The sequence below is a fragment of the Eumetopias jubatus genome, unplaced genomic scaffold (genome assembly GCF_037043125.1).
Source record: "Eumetopias jubatus isolate StellerSeaLion01/CBP00866 unplaced genomic scaffold, mEumJub1_p1.0 scaffold_3, whole genome shotgun sequence".
Taxonomy (NCBI): Eukaryota; Metazoa; Chordata; class Mammalia; order Carnivora; family Otariidae; genus Eumetopias; species Eumetopias jubatus.
The window spans coordinates 154860256-154884671 of NW_028274809.1; the positions used below are offsets into that span (position 1 = coordinate 154860256).

Here is a 24416-nt window from a genome sequence, read left to right on the forward strand (position 1 = left end):
CCTAAGGATTTGGAAATAAGTCACTGAATTAGCTCTGTACACTACCTAACAAACTGGTACATGCAGAGAAATAAATTGTGCCTTTTCTGATAATGATTATCTTGCACAGAATAAAAATTATAACTCCAAAGTCTTGTACCAAGTCTCTTAAATCATACATAATACCTGAGCCCTTTTTATTGTAGATTTTGTTTTTATTCAACTTTACCCATTATATGCAGTTATAAATAGTTTAAATCATTTCAATTGTTTTTATATAGCTTCTTTCAGATCATAACTTTATTCAGATTTACTTAAATATAATCACATATGAATTAAATAGAAACTATATAGTATTCACATTTAGAACCAACAATGTATGCTCCAAAAATATTCTATTTTTCTAACAGAGAATTATCTTCAGTAAAAAGGAATTTATGTATTGAATTCAACCTAAATGTAGGAAGCCACACACCCACAGCTGAAGCTAAGGGACAAAGTGAACACCTTTTTCTGTTCTACAGTTTGCTGACTTCTATCGCTCTCCTCACTTTCTCAATTTCTCTCTGGCTTTCTCCATCACTTCCAAAGGTAATATAAACGTTTTAACTTATCTACACTCAACGTAATTGGAAGTGTGGTAGAATGTAATCAGGTTACATGCATCACCAGTAAAATCAGAAAAGTGCCTTGATCCTATACAAAATCTCATCAAAGACAGTTTGGATTATCTACTGAGAGGACACATGATCACATTCAAAGGCTACAAACTTACTGTGCATTACAATCACTACATGCCCAAATTTTCCCATGAGAAAAGACTATTATAATACATCAGGCCTAGCCATTTAGTTTAAATATCAACTAAATTATGTTGATATTTAGTGGAGCATGTTGCTCCACTAAGATGACATTCTGCAGGAGGCAGTAATATTTATGTGGTAGGAAAATCCAAAGCTAGTGACAAATATACTAAGACTCTTAAACGAAATCAAAGCAATGTGTTTTTTGGAGGGTAGGGATAGGGGTACTTTAATTCCAAAAGGACCCAAATATGCTGCTTCTGGCTCTTGAAAATAATAACTTGTGATTCACTGTTGTCTGTTTTCAGTTGAAACTGTAGGAAATACTACTTTCAGGGGCCTGATATTTCAGGTGGAAGATATTAAGCCTGCGGTAAGTTGTCGCCTGTGGGGAGGCTGACCCAGAGGAAAAGAATCCAACCAGCTGAGTCACAGAAGCATGTGTCTTTATGGGGCTCTGCTTCAGGGTTGTTTACGGTGTTCGAGGGTCCAGTTCCCAACCACAACTGTCATCTAGTGCAACAGCACAGAGGAACAGAGAATTGATAGCATTTATGACATTGGTATCATGTAGGAATGAAAAATAGGAAGATGTTTATTTCTGCCTTCCATGTGGATGCTATTGATTGAAATGACATGAAGTTCTACTTTTGAATTAAGAAAAAAACTCCTTTTGGACTTTAATAGCTTTTGAGTTTGAGTTACTATATTGCAGGTATATTCACTGATGTAAATTTCTGGAGGGTTTAAAAATATAAAGCCATAAAATAGATGACAACTACAAAAAATAATAATAGAAAAAGATAGTTTGTTCTTACAGGAGTAGGAGAAAGGTGGTTAGAAGATTGCCACCTCAGCATCCAACTGCTTTGGCACCAGTTTACCCCTAATTCCTAATGAACTTGAAGACAAAATGTATTATCACGCTTAAAGTGTTAATGTTTAATGTTATAGCATCTAATAAATATCTGCATTTCAAATTGGATTCTAGATTCAAAGTTAGCTCTGGGCTTGCTTTTGAATCCTTTAACATTTATACAAATTATGTAAATCATACACAGCACTGGAAAATATGGTGAGGAGGTGTGCAACTGTTTTGCTCATGCAGAATAACATTACCTAAACCCCACCTCCAGTTTATAGCTACAGTTTGTTTAGTTAAAGAGCATTTGTATTCTAGATAAAAGAAGTGAGGAACAGCATCAACAAGAGGACTAACATAACATTTGTACTGGTTCATTTGTCAAATCAATAGTGCTATTTTAGTATCTTTATTGTATACTATTTAATTTTTTTCAGATTTGTGACAGGCAATGACTTACATCCAGAGTTATAAAATATAAATACTGTTTATATTGTTTAAAATATACAATTCAAATGAGCATGGCAGAAAATCAATGACACTATCAAGTAAAATATACTGAATTATAGACTCAGATAATGAGAGTTAAGAAAAACAGGAAAGCAGTTTATAATTTAGAAATGTAATATAAATAGCTAAATGTAGGACTGCTACCTCTCCTAACTGGAAGAGCTTTATCAGCCTGAAGCTACTTTAACAAGAAATGGGAAACCATGGGGGAATGAACTCCATGCTGGCCCAATATGGATTACTTAACAGGAATTTTCTATATCTAAGGTGACAGGAGGATGTCAATAATTGTGGAGAGAAATGGTGGATATTCAGAAACTCTGCCAAGTGAGGGGAAATTCAAATTTCAAAAGTAAGAACATACCTAACAGATAACAAAAAAATTATAAAAAGACTTGGCCTTTTCTCACACTTTCTGCGAAGCATTGAATGGATGTTGTTGCAATGCTACTATGAGATGGTGAAATTTAAACCAACTTTCTGTTTTAAAGATATCGGAATAAAGATATTTTAAGTGGGTTTTAAGTGACTTCTTCCAAAGTCACACGGATGAATCAGTGGGAGAGACAGGTATAGCTGCTGAGTGACAGAGACAACAGGCACTATAGACTCTTCTCTCATTCAACACCTGCAAAATTACCTAAACTACTCCAGCATTTAAGCCCTTCACTGGTGACACCATCCTAATCATGATAGAATCTCAGCAGATATAACAACACTGGAAGCTTCTACCTACACTCTGGTCGTTTCTTCATTTTTAAAAATAATATTGTTTAGATGACTAACACTTATAACAATAAGTTATAGAGGCTAACACTTCATACCTGCTCAGACAAATCATTAGATGCTACAACAAGGCAGGCTAATGCTGGTCAACATTTTAGACTGCATATCCTCTGCCTACCTCCCACTGAGGAATGCCTCAAGAGACTGTCTTCAAAATGCTAAAATAAATTAATTGGGAGTCAGTTCCTAAGATATCACTACCATATTAAACCTTCTTAAAAGATGATGCCTGACTCACAACCTCCTTTGATTATTCATTCATTTGGAATTTAAGACTACAAATCACATTTGTTACATTTTAGAAAATTCCTGTTGCATAGTTTTCAGTTATATCAAAACTAAATAAATCATCTTCAGCCAAAAATACTTTTTAATCTTCAAGTTCCTCTGGGATCCCAACTGTACATTTCTATTCTCAGACTTTGCTGAATTAAAATCAGTGTTTTGTGTTGAATGGAAGAGAATGTTTAGAAGTAATATTGATCTTGAAAAAAAATGAGTCAGCAAAATAATGGTTTTAGTTTAAATGACTTACAATTTGAATGCATACATCTTCTAATCCATTAAAAAAAAACTTGAGTGTCTGTAAAATCAGCTATGCAAAAAAAATATATTATGCTTAACATGGATTGTGATTTTGTCCTCCTTCCAGGAGACAACATGACATTAAAGCAATATGCACAAAATGTGAGGCCTACAATTTTAGTTTATTGTTTTATGTGTATGTATAGTTCTTTTTGTTTCAAAGAAATGTCATACAGTGCCTTGAGAATTAATAAATACTTAACTTTAGATACATCCATTGCATTAAACAATATGCAATTCTGAGGTAAATTGTGAAGAAAAATGTGAAAGTACCAAATGCTAATTTTTCTTTAATTATTAAATAAATGAGTATATTAGAAAGAACATAAAGTTAAACAATTTAACATACAAGTGAACATGTTAATGTCAAAATTCATGTGTAATCAGAGCCCTTGCCCTAGTATTCCTATTCCTTACTCGGTGATCCTATTCAACACCTCTATTGTTTTTAAGTACCTGACGCAGTGGTGTTCTGGAGCCAGCTCATGCCAGCTTGCGAGGGCTGACTATTAAATATTATGACTCTTGCAAGCCATCATTGTCATGATGTGAGAATTTACCCTACAGAAATTGGCAAAGAGTATAAATTACGCCTCTCACTAGCCTCTTAACTAATACATCACTACAAACTATTTAGAAAAAAAAAATCTGGGGGCACCTGGGTGGCTCAGTTGGTTAAGCATCTGCCTTCGGCTCAGGTCATGATCCCAGGGTGCCGGGATCGAGCCCCGCATTGGGCTCCCTGCTTGGCGGGAAGCCTGCTTCTCCCTCTCCCACTCCCCCTGCTTGTGTTCCCTCTCTCACTGTGTCTCTCTCTGTCAAATAAATAAATAAAAAATCTTAAAAAGAAAAAAAAATCTGTGCAGGAGTGCTACCAGGGCAAAAAATAATACCTAAACCCCAGCTCCAGTTCTTAACATACTTATTTGAAGAGATAAAATTGGAGAGATGAAGCTTAAAACTGAAAAGAGAAAAAAGCTAATTATGACAGCTTAAACATTTATGGTTTGGAGAATGAAAGTGCCATTATCAGAAATACAGAATTCAGGAAGGACATTCATTAGGGAAGTTTGCTTGGGACCTGAGTTGTCTGCCTAAGAAGGAAATTCAGTGGAAACACGAGGGGAGCTAAATATGAGAGTTCAAATCATCCATGATCACATTTTTGGGTATGCCAATAGTTCCCCAAATTGCCTGAAAATTAAAATCAGCTGAGAAGCTCAAAAATACTAATGTCTGTATACCACTCCCAGAGACTGTGGCTTAACTGGTCTGGAATATGGTCTGAGTTTTGGAAGGCTCTAAAGATGCCAAGTGATTCTAATGTGCTCACATGCTTGGGAAACACTCCTCTATGATTGGAACATGTGGAAGTCTTTTAACGCCTTAAATTCCTGAAACACAGAGGGAAATGGAGACATCACAAGCTTTAGGGACTTTCAGGCCCACTCCTCAAAGCATGCTGGTTACTGCCATTACTCAGAGCTAAGGTAAAAAGCACTCCTATTTTCAACCACATGAGAGGAGTTCAGTTAAATGAATTCAGTGGCTTTCCACTCCCCCCACACTTTAACAGTTGGTGTTCAGGGAATCGTGAGAAAAGAGTTAGTTGTTCTTGGTATAAACTGAAATGTGATGTCACCACTTGCACAAGCTATCCAAAATAAAATGTCTTATACCTTGCATAACACATGTCTAACCCACCAAATATAATACCATAAATATTTTTTGTAACTGTGGTGGAAGAAGTAGCTCAGTGACCTCCTAAAGGACACTTTATAAGAGACAGAACTGCCTCCTTAGGCATATGCTCTCCTGACAGAGACTTCATTAAGATTATAAACAATCAGCTTGATTCTACTCTTGGAATTCAAGAGAGTGCAACAAACCACAAGCCAGGGAGAGGGCAGAGACAGGTCTGCAAAGAAAAGATTTCCAGCACTCCATGTGCATGAAACACAGATTCTGACTCAGAATCCAGGGTTGGGACCTGAGAGTCTCCCTTTTCACCAAGTTCTCAGGGGAAGCTGAAGCTGGTAGAGTCTGTTGGTACACGCACCTCACTTGGAATAGCAAGATGGTAGATGCCCAGAATAAAAAGTTTGTTAGCTCCATTAGATTCATTCCCTTTACACCCTATAGGGTTCATGGAAATACTGTGCTCAGATGTAGAACATCATAATACACAGTAGAAGAGACGGTCTTCCTCCAGCCCCCTGCCCAAATCGCCATGTTTTCCTCAAAGGTACAATTAGTCATTGTTAGCAAAGGATGTTGTATCAAGTATTGACTAAAGCTAGCCATGAATCTACATATGATTCTGTATTATTTATTCACATATAAAGTAGATGTCTGGGGGGAAAGAAAAAGGCAAAACAATCTACCAGCATTAAGAATTTAAATTTAACTGATGCCAGAATTACAGAGCATGTCTGTTTTACACTACATGTACCAAAGTGATCGATGGCATCCTTTCTGCTCAAACATTTATTTTGAAAATATGAAACCAAAATATTTGAGGTCTCCTCCCCTTATAAGTATTTGCGCATACCAGTAAGCAGATTCAAGTGTTTAAGCCAGGGAAGACCCCGGGATACAATGCAAATCAGCCCATTAAGACAAGTGCAGTCACTGACTTATGAAGCAAAGCGAATAAAAAAAAAAAAAAGTGCTCCTGTGGCAGCTTCATAGTGTGATCAATGGTATTCACCTTCCTCTCTCAGTGTAACTGGAATGTCTATCAAAACCAGAAAACGGAAGGCTTCAGAAGCATTATGTAGCTAAAAAGGGAGACTATTTTACCCATTAGTAATAAATGTACCTGCTGAGCAGAACACAGTTATACCTGAAAAGGTTCCACAATTCTCTTTTGCTTGGCTCTGCCTGCTTTGAGGGAACCAGTGTGCTGAAGAGCATTTTGTAAAAGCAAAAGATTTTATATAATTGACTTTACTGGAATTAGAAGACAGAGTACAGTATGCTCAAACTGAAGCAGCCCAACTCTATGATGATGGAAAATTGCACAATTTAATAGCCAGATATCGGGACTGTGCAGTAATAGAAGTAATCAAAGGTTGGACATGCTTAACGGAACAAATGTGTTACTCCTCCATTTAGTCTGGAGAGGGGACTGATAGTGGCCCATTTGTAGGAAAGTGCCTGGGCACAGCTTCCCAGACTTGGGTGGCACTCTTAGGAAAAAGAGGATTTGGGAAAGTCTAAGTACCTTCACCTTTGTGTGTCTCTTGGAAATCTGATTCTTATGTTCAAAGGCGCCAATTTCTATTTCATACGAAACAGCTACAAAGGCTCTATTTAATTTATTGCAGTTACTTTCCCATCCTCTCTACTTGGCCACACCAAATTTCACCTTCATTAAGGATCTCATCTTACTCTAACACATACTTTTCTATAGAAAGGCAACAACTGAGCTGTATTTAGGGTGGAAGCGTATTAGCCTTTCTTGAACATCTGGTGGAAAGTGAAGTTTCAGCAGTAGCAATTTATACATCTGTACCATCTTGGGGGAAATGTGACTTGAGTGATTTAATAGCAAGAAGGAGCCCTGATTTATACTGCAGCATCAACACAACAAGAGCCTGTGAAAACCGATGTACCAGGATTGTAACCTTGGATGATCTTAACACAATCTTGACGTTACCAGAATTCAAATGATAAAAAACATTTTATAGGGGACCAAAATATATTTGGACAAGTCCAGAAATTTTGATGACCCCCAAAATGCATTCAAAATCATTTAAATCTTGTCATAACCTGAATCTAACGGTATTTATAATGACTCAGACTAAGTAGTTTAGCTTTGGATTTTAACTAAACTGCCAGTTAAACACATATAAAATTAATTTTAGTAAAATGTAAGTATATGTGACAGCTCAATTAGTATGATTTATATACTTCAAAATAATTATACTATTAAGGTAGGCAGTACACCGTCTAGTTTTATTCACATCAAAAATCTTTCTCATGCTTTGGTGAGCTTAAACCAACCAAAGCATTATAGAAGAATGAACACTGAAGAGGCTCTTCCACCTGTGCTAATCCTCGAAATGCCACTTCGTATCATTGTGCCTCAGTTGGCTCATTTGTTAAATTATTATAAGGATGGCATTTGCTTTTATTTTTTAAATAATCCCACAGAAATTCAATGCCGACAGTTATTTTAATAAAGTAAATGTATACTTTTTAAGGGAAAGCTCCTCTGTGTTAGCCAATACAATGTTTTATTAACATGTATTAATATGGTAAATTCAACCTAAGCTAAAGGAAAAAAGAAATAGTACTAGCCTTTTATGCAAAATCCTTATAATTTGGTAAGTAAAGAAAGGCCACCTTAATCAAATATTAATGCCCTAAATATGTTCTCTTGAAAGTGCCAAGTACACCAAGAGAAATAAAGAACTCTCTCAATCAAAGATATAGAACCTGGATTCTGGAATTACTTTTTTCATATATTGGTGAATTGTTTTACTCACAGAAAGGAAACTGTATCTCTTCACAGAATTTCTAATTCAATACAAACTTATAAAATTCACTTTTCTCCCTCCTTCCTTCCCACTCTTCTTTCTCCTTTCCACCCCTCTCCCCAACCATGGACAAGAGAGGAAGAAGAAATCTTCATATTAGAAATATTTATCTTGTTTTATCCACTGATGTACTACTTCTAGTGTAACAAATTCATTCCTGAGTTTTAATGCCTTCCACACCTCTCACTTCCGCCATCTCACCAATAACTCTGCTTTTTATCATGTACCCTGATCTTCATTTATGGGATCAGCATTCCTTCAAAGGCAGTAACTGAGATTCTTCCGAGCCTTCCATTCCATCACCCACCAAACATCTGCTGATCCCCATGTTCTATAGAGTCTAAGACCTCTTAAGTATGTCTCAGATTTTATTTGTGCTTTTTATTCCCATTGCCTTGGTTCAAGACCCCACACTAAGACAGGCAGTGCAGCTTCTGAAACCCACTTCCATAGAGTGAGTTTATTCTCCATGTTACTTCAAGGGCAATCTTTCTAAAATGATATCTGAACACCATTACTTTTCCTTTAATGACTTCCTATGAAGTAGAAATGTGATTTTCAAACTTTTGTGTTCAAGGAGATGATGAGTTAGCATACTTGGAGTGATAGCAAACTGTGTTTTAACATGTATCTCAGATGATTCTAATACAGGTGTTTGGGAAACACACTCTGCTTTAGATTGAGAGGTACAACATATGGATAAGAGCGCTTGAAATTACTCAGTTTTGTTTAAATCTGAATGTCTTTGAGATGACCTAAAGAAGCACTGAGATCCACAAAGGCTCACCCTCACTCACTCCAACACCATTTGTTACTAACCCTGTTTCTCCTCAACCCCAACCTTCAGCCTCATCAGGTCTCTTCCACAAAGACAACCACTGTTCCTGGCTTCTTACCGAGTCTTGTAGAGATACTCCATGGATTACCCAAGTCTACTAACTAGAAATTGTTTAGCCTCTCTTTTCTTAAACTTCCAATGCCTTCTTCCTCAACCTCATTCTTAGATGATGACTTTGCTATCTATTTCCCTGAGAAAGCAGAAGCACCCCACATCTACCAGTCAACTTACATCTGCATCCATTTCTTCAGTCTTTCCTCATGATTCTGATTGACTTGCCCATTCCCCTAAGGAAATGCTCTGGATACCATTGCCTGTGTTCTACATAACTATCCCTTCTTGCTGATTCAAGAATATTATCCCAGCAATTATCTCTCTATCTAGTACCATTTATGTTTTCTTCTGAATGGATCATATTAATTAGAAAAAGAAAAAGAAACAAAAACTAAAACAAACCAAAAATCTATCTGATCCCTCATCCCATTCCAGTTACTACATTTTTCTTTTCTTATTTATAACAAAAAATTCTCAAGTTGATTACACTTGTTTTCCTACTTTATCTTTTGATTATCCCATGAGCCCCTTCCAATAGGTTTCATGCTCATTTCTCTTCACTGAAACCTCTCTCATCTATGTAAACACTGATCTTTCTGTTACTAAATCCCATAGAAATTCTCAGTCCTTATCACACTTTCTCCTCTGCCTATCTTCTCTGAAATTGATATTTGTACTGCTCTCTGTCCTCTCTTGATTTGTTTGTCCAACTGTCTCCTCCATACCAATTACCCTGATATGGTAATTCTGCATTCAAGGAGAGACAGGGTTAAGGAATAAAATTGGGAAAAATATATGCAAAAGCATTATTCTGAAAACATAATGTAAGTAAGGATGATTTCTATTTTTTTAATATTTTATTTATTTATTTGAGAGAGAGAGGGAGAGTGAGAGGGAGAAGCAGACTCCCCATGGAGCATGATGTAGGGCTCCATCCCAGGACCCCGGGATCGTGACCTGAGCCGAAGGCAGATGCTTAACCAACTGAGCCACCCAGGCACCCCAGTAAGGATGGTTTCTAAAGGACTCATTTATGCATGTTTATGAGTGTGCTGTGCATGTATGTGTGTGTTCGTGCTGTGTAGTATATGTGTTTGTGTATGTTTATAGGACCTAAAAAGAAATTGGGTCAAAAATATCTTCCCCTCTTGCCTAATTAGTGACTATTCAATGTCTTCCTTATGTCCCTTATCAATTTGAGACTACATTGCTTCTTTTTATAAAATTCTAGTTATTACTTCTTTTCTTATTGCTCCAAAGCTGCTTATAAATTTAATAATTAGATATGCAGTTACAGCTGACAGTGTAATTTGTTTTAATGAGGATAGTAACATACCTGTTTACACAAAAAGAAACATTTTGCTATGACAAAACCACATTATGCTGTCTTCTCAGAGACCTACTTAAACATATATAGTATATTAATATTGATTTAAAAAAAAGACAAAAATTGATTTCTATCACTTATAGAAAGCTAGAAAGAACAGAAGGAAGGAAGAGAGGGAGGGGAAGAGGGAGGGACGGAAGAAAGGAAGGAAAGAAAGGAAGACAGAACTGCTCAACTTGTAACCAAACACTGCATACTGGATCCATTTTCTCTATTATTTTACACACTCTCTGTAACAAAGCAGATATTGATATAATTCTTTCTGTGCCACTGAGCATCTTTATTATACTTTACATTTAATATTATTAAATATTCCTTCAAGGTATGGTGATAGTACACTGGAAATATGAAAAATGTTGTATCCCAGAGGGCTTCCTGTTTGTACATGGAGCTCTGCTACTTTTCTCATCACGGTGTTCTGCAGGCTTCTCATTCGCTAGTGGTTTGCTTTCTCTCTCTCTCTCTCCCTTCATCTGTACCCCTTCTCACTTTTCTCCTTCTATCATGGGCATTTTATCTGTCATGTCTGTAATGGATAAAGCCAGAGCACGTCATGGACAGGGGCACTTTAATTGTCCTTCAAAGAGGATGGCAAAGGGGTGATCCTGTGAATGCCACCGTGTGCCAGTCTTTCTGGAGGCTGTCCACTTTCTACAGCGGTCTCTGGTGAAGCCCCGAGATATACAGGTTCCACCTTTCCCTCCCTCGCCTCTCTGTTTTGGTGTTTCATGGGAATGTTTCCATTCTCTCTAAGTGATCAGGCAAGTCCTGATTAATGCCACTTCTATGTTAGTATAATTGCTTCCAAAATTAAAAGAATATGACAGGCCCTTCCTTGCTGGTTTGAGTTGTGACATCAGTAGGTATGTATATATACATATAGATGAGAATGAGGAGATAACAAGAAAATAAAATCCAAAAAGAAGCAGTGTGACTTAAGGCACTTTTATACTTAGAACTATATATTTATATATATATCCTTCTGTTGAATTTTTTTGTACATGTGCACGCCCAACACATGGCTTGCCATATTTATCCAGTGCCTACTCCCTAAAATTCAGGCACTTATATAAGATGCATTAACTCAATTCCCTAAGAACATTACTGCTCGTCACTAAAATATCTGGAAATCTGAAAGTGTTAATGCATCTTTGAAAAGTGCAATATTCCTGAAGAGTACTTGGTGACTTAACTGGGATCTGGGTCAGTTTAACTCTGAAGAAAAGCTCACCTCAGCAGGGCCACACTCAATAACATGTACAAACACATCTCTAGCTTCTATTATGAGGTACAAAATACTAAAAATGTGAAATCTTATAAATACCTAGAGGAAAAAGCCAAGTGGGGTGGATCATGTGGCTTTGTACAGACACGAGCCTTGAAATCCAAAAATACTTTTGGAAGCTCATGTAGAAATTAACATTAAAGACTATGTAGACACATGATTGGGTTCAAATCCTACCAGTTCTACTTCTCTCTGTACAAACTTGGACAAGGGTTTTGTCTCTCCAAATCTAAACTTTCACAGCTATAACATGGAGACATAATATCTGACCCTTAGGTGATTTAGAAGGATTTTTTTTTTTTAAATACAGATGAAGTGCACAAAGCACACTGGATGGTAAATAGTAAGTATTCAATAAAAGGCAGCCTTTATTAATGCCGTTCAACTGTTAATATCTGGTATGAAGAAACTACTTCATACTAAAAATATGAAGATCCTAGGAGAAATGATTCCTTATCCAGTCAACCAGACCACCATAGAACCCTTGCCTAGCACTTAAAAGAAATTACTACTTGCTCATAAAATCTACATGTTTTCTACTTCATATTTTTAGCTACAGTTTCAAAAGGACTGATCAGTTAGTACATGCCTTTTTTCAGGGAGGAGGGAGGCAGCGAGAAAAGGTGATTTTTAAATTGTTACCGTGACAACAAAAAGAAGCAATTGTGAAATAAGCAAAAAGACATTCTTAGTAGTTACTCAGCTCCTACAAGTTTAGCTAAAAAGAGTCAATTCCACTTAATTGATCTTATAGAGATACTGTTAAAAAAAGATGACTGCTATACATTTACTAAAGGTATTGCAGAAATAAAAGTTGGCAATAATTTTAATTCCATCAAAATGGATCTCAACTCGATCAGCTTGTGGATGTGTAATTATTTGATATGACTGAAACACAGACACATTTTTAGTTGAACATGGTAGTAGCTAACACATACGCCATATTCTATTTGCCAGACACAATGTAAAGCAATTTACTTATAATGAGCACATTTAATCTTGATAACAACCCTATGAAGAAAATCCTATTATTGTCCATTTCACAGGTGAGAAAACTGAGGCAACAGAGTTTAAGTAGCTTGCCCAAATTTACATAGCAACTAAATGAGAGTTGGAATTTGAACCCTGGTATCTAGCTCCATGTGTATCCGCATAACCATACTGCTATTATCAGGAGAATATGTAAAACAATAAAAAGAGAATGTGTGTTGGGGCAAGATCTGGTTTATTTTGTGGTTCCTCAAAATTATATTTCTTAATATAATATTTTTACTGATTTAAAATAGAAATATAGAAATATAGTTCATCTTTGTCAGAAAGAAAAATGAATCTATACTACAATTTGGCTTTGTTGATTTTCCTACTTGAAGTTATTGAATTTGGACCTCTGTGGCCACGTCTCAATACTGAAAATGATTCCAGAACCCTCATCTTTTAAAAATCTTTTTTTTCTAGTTAAGAACCTTCTGAGTTTTTGAGTTTAAGCATCCAAGCCTGTCTTATTAGAATCATCTCAAACTCAGAAAGCACTAGATGGGAAGAAAGAATTTGAGAGCCCAGTATTTATGCATTCTATATTTAAAAAAAATTATTGTGATGGTTGATAACACTGAACAGTTTCTGAAAATGTAAAACATCAGCATGTTATTGTTAATTATTATATTTGAAACTTTATGATTTCTAGTTGTATTTATTCCATTTAAATACTAATATGTGACCATGACCTTACAAAATTTTCTTAGTATATTTTATACATTTGAGGAACTTCCAATTGACAATTGTAGTTTTATATATAGTCTAAGATCTTAAACCACAGCAGCTTACTTAAGTTTCCTTTGGATTTTATAGAGATGTAAGTCTTACAGAAGAAATTATATATTTTATGATTATTATCCATATGGCAATTTTTAAAGGTTATGTTGGTAGGGATTTTAACAAAAAGATAAAGGAGATGCATAGCATAAACTGAAAAAAAATTAGTAGGCAAAAATAACTAAAGTATTAATATTTGCCAGTCTTACTTTTAATAACCTAATATAAATATGAATGATAAACTAATAATAATGAAGGTATTATATGTTCTTTTAAAATTTCTATTGGCATATATAGGGAGACAGAAGCCACTTAGAAACCCAAGTTAGAATTATTACAATGAATACTACTATTAAATGCATACTGAAACTGAACTTGTATATCTCTATTAAAATATTATCAATAAGTCCTGAATAATACATTTATTAGGATTCATGTTATAATGTAACTAGTAATTTACCGCATACAATGTGATAAATGACAAAAGATGAGCCCTTCAAAATCATTCTGTATATGTCATTAGCAATTCACTTCACGTTCTTACCTATACAAAATATCTCAAACCACTTAGCTTGCTAAAGAGAACCCAGTTCAAGTTATTAATATCTTTATTTAAATGCAGATTTTGACTTTCCCTGAGGACTAGTAAAGCTTCTTCTATAATGCTGCAAAGAGAAAGGGGAATTTTCATTCATATAGTATCCATAAACGAAACAGATCTGGCTCTTTATCTCCTATGGATACATAGACTCTATGTTGCATAAGTTTTCCATTAACAAGCAGTGCCATACATAGCTGTCTTAATAAAAGATATAAAAATCCTTAACTCTTTAATCTCAATGTGCATATACCAATCACAACTTTTAATGTCCATCAAATCTTAAAAGATCAAAATAAAATTACCATGTATTTAGCTTTATTTAACATCAACATTTAAGGAAACTGAATATGACAATCAATGTATTCAATATATTAATATAGATCAAGGCATAGATAACATGGATATTTCTATGATCATGACCAAATTCAATAAAACGACAGTCTGCATCCATTTCTCATTTTGGCTTATCCATCTGCATGGGCAAACCATAGTATGACTCAGGGAACACAGCTCCAAGGCACATAGAACATAAAAACAGTCCCTAGCTCTTATTTCTCTGAGTTCATACAGATGTCAGCTGTTTTGAAGACACGATTTCAATAGATAAAATGAAAAAAACAGAAAAACTTGAGAGATTCACTTCCACCATCTGATGTACTAATATGAAACTATATACAATAGACCGAACCATAACTAATAGTATCATTTATATTAAGCACCCAATAAATATTTGCTGAATTGAAATTCTGAAAGGTACATGTAGTCAATATTTGGTTATAAGGGCCTTTACTAGTCACAGAAGAAAATACTAAGTAAATTAAAAGTCATAAAACTTATGGTATAAAATCACCAAAATACAACACATACCAATAATGGTTACCATGTAGGATTAAAATGTAACATAAACTTCGGCTTAATATGCAGAAATTTTACTTTAATAAAATTATTTAGATGACTGGAGTTGAAAGGGAAATGGGATTAAATTTCTTGGCTCATCACTGTGCATGATCAAAATGTGATTCTTAGACTGGTAGTTACCAGAGTAAACGAGCCCTCTATCTTTTCTATCCAGAGTTGAAATTCTAGAGTTCTTAATAGTTTGTCCCTCTGGTTTCTATTCTTAGTACTAATGAATTCTGAAGGAAAACAGAGGAGGTTACCTAGATTCTCCTTGAATGAGTTTCATTGCCATCCCAAAGAATAACTGAAACTATGTCTACATCTATAATTATTTCCTATGGATAAATATCATCCTGAAACAACACTATGTCACAACAGATAGATGGAAAATATAACCTATCAAGTTAGGTGATGTGTGAAGACTCCGAGACTGGTAAAAAAGATGAATTCTATAAAATTTCTAAGGAAAAGAGACTGCTGAGCATAACAAGAAGCTTTTTTCATTATACAAGTGTTATATGCTTATAGCATAAAGAAACACATTTGTTGTTGGTTGTGGAGACTATCTAGATACAAGATTAGCAAATATCTGCCAGTTTTGCTAAAAGAGACCATATGTATAAAGCACACTTGTTGGCACATAGTAGATGCGCAGAATATGTTAATCACCTTCTTACACCCCTGCTGTCACTGAGACTTGAAAATAGGTTTGCAGAAAATATGTTTCCTTATAAGGGCTTTTTATCATGATATTTTACTACATACTATTCAATTCCTAAACAATAAGTTTTAAAACTTCTATATTCTCATAGATGCCTAAATTCATCCATTCTGAGAGAAACCATTTGGAGCTAGCAGACTATTTTTTGCAGCTTCCCAATTTTTCCTGCATGAATATATTCCTTTTCTCCCCTTGTCTTCTCCCCTCCTTCCTTTCACTCATATGTTCTTATCTTTATTCTTCCTACATCCACACAAGGTAGACGAAAGAGAATACAATAAATGCATATTTGATATGAGCTCTTAGTAATGTGCCCTCAAAATGGTCTCCTGTCAGGAGAGAAAAATTCTCAGGTCACCACTGAAGTCCTAACAGCCACATGCCCAGAAAGGGAGCTTTAAGGCTCACTTAGTCATAATGAACTGTAAACACTGGTTCAACGTGAAGATTACGAAAAAGCATTAGCACCAGATGGTCTTCCTCTGTCTCTTCTCTCTCTCTCTCTAAATTCAAGTGCCTCAGTTCCCGTCCAATTCTCTTCCCTAACTGAGCCCTGTCTCCTGACTCTTCCCTTGTCTTTTACCTTTTACTCTCTTTGAGTTCAGTCTTCAAGTATTCTGCCCTTTTAATGTTTAATGTCATTTTTTTTTTTCCCATTTCAGTCTACAGCTTTCTTCACTGAGCCCCTCAGTTACTGAGAACTGGCTTGTCTTTCTTTAGAAATATTCTCAAAAATTTTTCCTAAGACAAATGCCCTAGCATTTTACTGTGACCTGACTTATAACACACACATACCTTCATGAAGCCAGTAAATTGGTTCATTGCTCAAGTATTCTTGATGGAGCCTGGGAATTTGTTTGTGTCTGTCCACTCTCTGGTACACATCCAAAATATTATCACTATTTACCTGAAATCTCCTTCCCCAAAAGGAGAGTTACATTTTTTAAAATCAATAAAATATTACATAACATTAATATTACACAAATTGTTAGGCTTTGTTACATAAAGATAGATAAAACACTATTTTATTATAAAGAGAATTGTCAATAGAATTACTGTTACATGCATTCAGTTAGATGTTCCAATCTTGTTATTATATTTGATGATCTGCAATCCTAATTAGTTATAACTACATTAAACTATTATCAGATTAAGTAAAAACATTATCATAAATATTTTAAAAATGAAATAAGTATACCTTTTTAATAGAGAAGATGGGTTACATTTCCAATATTTTTAAAAGATTGCAGTAACAACATCTCTGTTGCATTCAACATATTGGATTGGAGTCAATCCAATCCAGTAGAATATGGATTCAACATATAGTATTTCTGATATGTCAAGGCTATTGAAGCCCAGCAAATAGGGTGCTTGCCTCTTTCCCATATCACATAAGAAAATAATTTTTTTCTTAGAAGTTGATGACATTTTTCAAAAACGTAAAACGTGATTTCATTCATTAACTTCAATGTCCTTCCTACCTAAATCTGTTAGCAAATCCAAAAAGATTGGTTTGACTCAGTACTGACAACATTGTTTTATTATCACAAGCTAGGAAACTAGAGGTGTCTTTTGGACACTAATACTGGAAAATATTGTCAGGAAGGAAGGTACAACATTAACTTGATGATACTTATGTTACTTCAACCCTCAGTTTGTCAAATAAATACCTCTGCTTAAAACACTTCTTAGGATGTAAAGATTCGGAAACCATGCCCATTTAAATAAGCAGATGAAATATTATGGATAATTCAATCTTGTTACCTTTCTTAAAAATTATGATTCAGTGATATGAAGTATAGTGTGAATAATCCAATAACCATTTTACTTAAACAATTAACTCTGAATTCACTTATTTCAGTCATTAAGTATGAATTTTGATATGAACAGAGAGGGTCCTCAATGTCTGTGAGTGTGTGGGTGTGAGGGAGAGAGAAATAAAACAAAATGATCATACCATACATCTTATTAGGAAAGGTTTAGTTAGAAGTATATATTTTAGGGGCGCCTGGGTGGCTCAGTTGGTTAAGCGACTGCCTTCGGCTCAGGTCATGATCTTGGGAGTCCCGGGATCGAGTCCCGCATCGGGCTCCCTGCTCGGCGGGGAGTCTGCTTCTCCCTCTGACCCTCCCCCCTCTCATGTGCTCTCTCTCTCTCTCATTCTGTCTCAAATAAGTAAATAAAATCTTTTTTTAAAAAAAAGAAGTATATATTCTAGGGCACCTGGGTGGCTCAGTCGGTTAAGTGTCTGCCTTCGGCTCAGGTCATAATCCCGGGGTCCTGAGATCGAGTCTCCATTGGGCTCCCTGGTCAGCAGTGAGTCTGCTTCTCCCTCTGACCCTACCCCCTTTCGTGCTCTCTCTCTCTGAAATAAAATCTTTAAACAAAATAAAATAATAAAAAAAGAAGTATATACTCTAGTCAGACACATCTAAAAGCTCTCAATGTCACCTACTTACAAGCCATATGCTTAGATAACTTACTCTCTGAACCTGTTTTCTCAACTATAAAACTATATAATAACAATACCTAATTAAGAGGATTAGTGTGAGAAGTAAATGCGATCATAACACTCGAGCACTTCACAGTGTATATTTCATAACTGACAATGACATGACTAGTTATGATTATGATTTGATTTATGGGAATTTATGCTTACTGAATTAAATGAGATTTGATGCTTACCTAAATATCTGAGATTGGAGATGGATTGTGGGCAAGTTACAGACATCAGAAGAAAGCTATCCAACAGACATCCTGGGTTTGGATTATCTCTACTGGTACTGGCTGTAAGGCATTAGGCAAACAGCTTTTTCTCTCTGTGCCTTGGTTCCCTCATTTGAAAAGCAGGGATAATAATAGTACCTATCTGAGGCTGTTTGTGAAGATTAAAAGAATTACCATGTAAAACATTTATTACAGCACCTGTCATATAAATACAAATCTAATGCAAACCATACACGAATCACTTTCCTCCAGACAAATATATGTATAAATGTATAAATACATATATATACACACATACATACATACATATTTCTCTAATTATCATAAAAAAGATAAAAATGACAAAAACATCATGCTCTATCCATCCTCTTAGGTTATAAAAATGTGGCTTATTTTACACAAACTCATAATTCTTTTTAGCATGATCTAACATGACCATGAAACTATAAAAGGGGTTATTATGAGAAACTATTTATTGTCAGTTAAAACATCTGTTTTATGGGGCGCCTGGGGGGCTCAGTTGGTTAAGCGACTGCCTTCAGCTCAGGTCATGATCCTGGAGTCCCAGGATCGAGTCCCGCATCGGCCTCCCTGCTCAGCAGAGAGTCTGCTTCTGCCTCTGACCCTTCCCCCTCTCATGTGCTCTCTCTCTCTCTCATTCTCTCTCTCAAATAAATAAAATCTTAAAAAAATACCATCTGTTTTGTTAAATCAATTTAAAGAGAACAATGCAACGTTGAATTATTCAAAGTTAAATGTAGATCCAATTACAAATGTCTGTCTTTGAAAAAGTAACCAAGAATTATAATTTGTCTCCTCCTACCCTCTGCCTTAAATTAAGCAAAATCCAGAATCTCTACTCCTTTCGAGACTTCAAAGATATCCAGAGCAAAAGTCATAAACAAAGACGCTTCAGGAAATACTGAAAATTTCAGAGAAACACACACACACAAATGCAAAATGAAACACAAATACAAATTTCATAAATGAATCAACTTAGTGTATAAACCAAAATCTATAAACTCTATTAAAGTAAACCTTTTATCTACTTGCAGATAGTAGGGGGAGATTATTAGATTGGAATGTTCTCAGCTTCAAGCGACAGTAACAAAGTTTGGAACTGTGGCCTGAGCAATAAAGGCATCAATACCCCACAGAACAAGATGGCTGGTAGTAAGAAGACAAATGACAGAGAAGCAGCTCAACAATGTCTGCAAGGGTCAGTTCCCTTTCTACTTTTCTCTCTCTACCATTTTTGGCAGTTGGTCTTTTGACCCAATGTTTGTCATTTCAGTCTCCCAATATAGCTACTTCACCTCCAGGAATAACATCTGAAAGTGGCCTCAGTCACTACTGCTCATTCCCACTAGTCTTCCCCTCTTTCCTTACTGATCAGAAGTGGGTCACCCTACTATCCCTAACTATAGCAAGACTGAGAAGTGCCTGACAAAATGGAATCAAATTTTCATGATAGGCTTATACAAATCATGATTTAGGACATAATTCTGGGTATGTTGCTACCCCAAATAGAGTCCTGCTCTGAAGGCAAGGAAGAAAGGTACCCAGTGAGATGGCTACTGGTTGAACAACTCCAAGCATCTACCGCAAGTAGCTATTTCAATGACCGTAGCAGTAGCATTTGCATTATTGTGACATGATTTATTTTCCTCTTATTTTTTTCCACTTTGACCTCTTCAAATATTTGGTTAATTCTGAGAATTCTCCAACACTCTTGGGCAAAAAATTAATCTTACTTATGACAAAGTCAATCTCAATATCCAACCTGCATTGCTGAGGTGAACAATATGAAATAATCTTGAAATGTAATTTTATGATGTTAACAGAATAAATGGTTCTGTGATAATATTGTGAGGACCTTCTGGCTCCCTCACTTCGCCTGGCTACTGGTACTCTCCCACACAAACTAAGCCCCGTTGTGTTTCACTCTGAAACTCATGGACACTGCAGAGAGTTTCTGCTATGAAGAAGAATGCCAACCAGATGATTGAAGACAGAAAAACTGTTCTTTGTGACTCATGTTCTAAAGAATATATAATCTATTTGGAAATTGATAACTCATCTGAAATGTGCAAGAGAGATGTGCAGTTACATCTGAATGCTTGCCCTCAAACATTTTTAATGCTTGTTTGAAAGTAATTATGAGGCTCTGATTAGAGAACACATTCAAAACTATGTCATACTGTCACTTTCTGACTTATTTATACCTTTGTCTTTTAGAAAACAAATATATACCCCACAGGAAGTACAGATTTGACATATTATGGCCAGAGAAGGAGACAGTTGTGTCAGTATCTTTGTATTTAAAGGGACGACTGAGGTAGGCAGGCCAAAAGTCAAATTTATCATTACCATAACTTTGTCACTATAACAATCTCATGAAAAGTGAAGAAAGTGAAGAGAGCTCCTGTTATACCACCTCCAACATAAGAAAACTATCATTACCAGCACATATGTTCATATATACATACCAAAGCAAGGAAAAACTCATTGAGAAATCCATTTAAAAATTGAACAAGCATATGATCCAGCAATTCCACTACTGGGTATATATCCAAAAGAAATGATATCACTATCTGGAAGAGCTATCTGCACTCCTAGATTCATTGCAGCATTATTCACGATAGCCAAGACATGGAAACGACCTTAGTGTCTAGTGACAGATGAATGGATAAGGAAAATGTGATAAATATTCACCTGTTAGTAGGCTGTTTCCATGCCCTGAATATACATATATATAGAAATATTATCCAGCCATATAAAATAAGGAAATCCTGCTATTTGTGACAAAATATATGAGCATTGAGGGCATGATATGCTAAGTAAAAACTGTTAAAAAAGACAAATAATGTAGGGTCTCACTTGTATGTAGAATCTAAAATAGTGAAACTCAAGAAACAGAATGTAGATTGGAGGTTGTCAGGGGCTGGGAGGTGGAGGAAACAGCAGATGTTGATCAAAGTGTACAAACTTCCACTTATAAGATGAATAAGTTCTGAGGATCTGATGTACAGCATGGTAATTATAATGAACAATACTGTATGGTAAACTTGAATGTTGCTAAGAGGGTAGATCTTTAATGTTCTCACCACACATACACACACACACACACACACACACACACACAAAATGAAACCCTATTGTGGTAATCATTTTATATATATATATATATAATCATTTACATATATGATATATAGTATATATAAAATAAAATATAAAATATATATGATGTATATATAAAATATCATTTTATATATACATCAAGTGAAGAAAATAAAATCACCAGATTATAGACCTTAAACTTACACAAGGTCATTTGTCAATTATATCTCAATAAAGATGGAAAAAATTCCTCTTCTAAAAGTACTTTGATATCTACATTTCTACCAAGAAATGGCATTATAGCGTGTTATTCTTAACCAGTATTCTCCTTATAAAGTACCCTAAATTAAAATGAAAGAGAAAATTCCAGAAGAGTATATTTCTGGGCAGTCTTTGGTGACATACATGTAATTTAAATAGGTTTATGATTACATTACAATTATTCCCCAGCTTTCTTGCCAATGATATTGAAAAACTCTCATGTAGAAAACTATTTGGATAGTTATTCATTGCCAGGAAACTTTCTACCACACTGATATGCATGTACAGTGACAGAGTACTAGCACCACATTACAGGAAAAGTGTGATCTGAATTCAGACATGGATTTGGATTCAAATTCTACCTATGGGAATATCATTTAACTCCTCTGAGACATTTTTCCCTTAACTTTACAACAATAATTATGTGAATATTTCATTCACTTGTTGTAAAAATCAAGTAGAATAAAACATGTACTAGTGCTTTGTAAGATGAGAGGAGCTTTAAAAACATTTGTTATGTATTGAATAAAGGATGTGTAGGCATACACATGTACCCTTTAAAGTTCTGTTCTAGTATTAAAAAATAAAATGTACCTGCAATTTGGATTATTTATGCGTTCACAAAATCAATTTTAAAACACTGATATCTGTCACTTTTTTATCCCATTCTGCAAGAAAGTGAAGTAGAAAGGTGGATGATAAATTCTAAGGTGTTCAGCTCTGACAGTGAAATAGTATTCTTGAAAACTTGAAGTATAGCTTGGGGAAAATTTGAAACTACTTTTGTTTTCTGTTTTTTTTTTGTTTGTTTTGTTTTAAGTAAAATGTCATGCCATGGAAACGTATCTAACTGATGGAATAACCTTGTCAAGGCTAATTCTCTGCATAATTTCTTTTTGTACTAGTCACTCTAAAATTCACTTTTAAAGACTTATTCTTGATGTTTATAATTATTCTTATGCAATAATGACTTAATTTGAGATTATGAACCATTAGATTTACAAAATAATATGCTAGATGGTTTAAAGTAAATTCTTCATTTGGGAAACATTTCCTGTGTATCTACCATGAGCATATATGAGTTCTGAATTCAGATTTAACAATATTAAGTAAGACATGGTCTTTGCACTTAGGAGTTCCTATATTCAAGAGACAAACAGGGAGCAATGTGTGAATGAATAATGTTTATATATTATATGTGAATATGTGTATATATTTGTTATATGTGTGTATATATATAGGTTTCATATATATGCGTGCATATATATATATATATGCGTGCATATATATATATATATATATATATCAACCTAAAAACCTTGCTTGCTAGAGGTTTACTTCAATCAATTAAGGTTGGCACTGGCAACGTGTGTATGGCCAGAAAAAGCTCATAATAAACCACTGAATTATTAGCTAGTAGTGAAATTTCAGAAGTGATCTAGAAAATACATATATGTCATTAACTGCACATTATTAAAAAAATTCTGTGGAATCATTAATGATATACATATACATAAAAATTTTTCACAAGACTCATGGATTTAAAAATTGATTAAACTTAATTTGTCTGATATGTGCATTTTTTAAAGGTTTTATTTTTTTAAATAATCTCTATACTCACCATGGGGTTTGAAATTTTAACCCCAAGATCAAGGGTCTCATGCTCTACTGACTGTGCCAGCCAGGTGCCTGTGGTATATGTATTTTTAAAAGGAACATTGAACATATTATCATATTTTTAATTGTACTATATCATGTTAACACTAAATATACACATTTGCAAAGCTTTTGACAACTTTTCCTTTGTCTTGCCAGGATGCAGTGCCAGAGATTTCCTTTGTGACTCAAGTTGGACTGTGAATGTTCAGAGCATAATTTTAGGCTTTCAATATATGAGCTAAGTACATGATCAACATAACTGTATAAACTACAGTTTACAAAGATATGTTTGTGACATGCAATAATTCCTCAAAGCATTGTCTAATTCTGCACACATCTGGTTTTATATTATCTAGAAAAAAAGGATAATTTCCATTTACGTAGAAAGGCTTAGTTTATAGTTATTGAGTTACCAAAAATACATATGTGTGTGTCTCTCTAAATTTCCTCCTTATGGATGTTTCATTTTTAAAGAAATTGTACCTGTAAAGTCAATACACCCTGCAGATTTATAGTATTGATATGGTAACATGTTTTCCCGTCTTTTGCCAAACTTACTTTGTTAGATATTCATAACATAAACTGTTTAGGAATGTATATAAAGAGTGAAATGGCTTGTTGTGTGAATAATCAAAAATATTCTGTCTCTACGAGAAATAAGCTATTTCAAATCTATATTAAAGACAGTTTAATTGGGTGAATTCTAAGAACATATCTGACAACAATCTCCTTTCCGCTCTACTACCAGCTCTAATTTTGCCTGTCCTGAGTCAAACTGATAATAGGCCAGCCAGAATCGACGAGGACTAAGGCTCTATGGAGGGAAGTTGACTAGACAAGCTTCTAGGCCAGGATCAGGAGACCCACTGGTGATTACCAAAAGTGTCACTTCCTGAGAGGATCATGGCTGACAGAAACCTGTGTGGCAGGAAGCTCAGTGTCAGAGCTGTGTGCTCAAGTGGAGGAGGCATGTGAAGGATAG

The 24416-nt window shown here is 35.0% G+C and overlaps 1 protein-coding gene across 1 annotated transcript in view; it reads right to left on the bottom strand.

Annotated features, from left to right (window-relative positions):
• The window catches only part of PCDH9 (protocadherin 9), a 915036-nt gene that overhangs the window by 151566 nt on the left and 739054 nt on the right, over positions 1-24416 (bottom strand). The window lies entirely within an intron of this gene.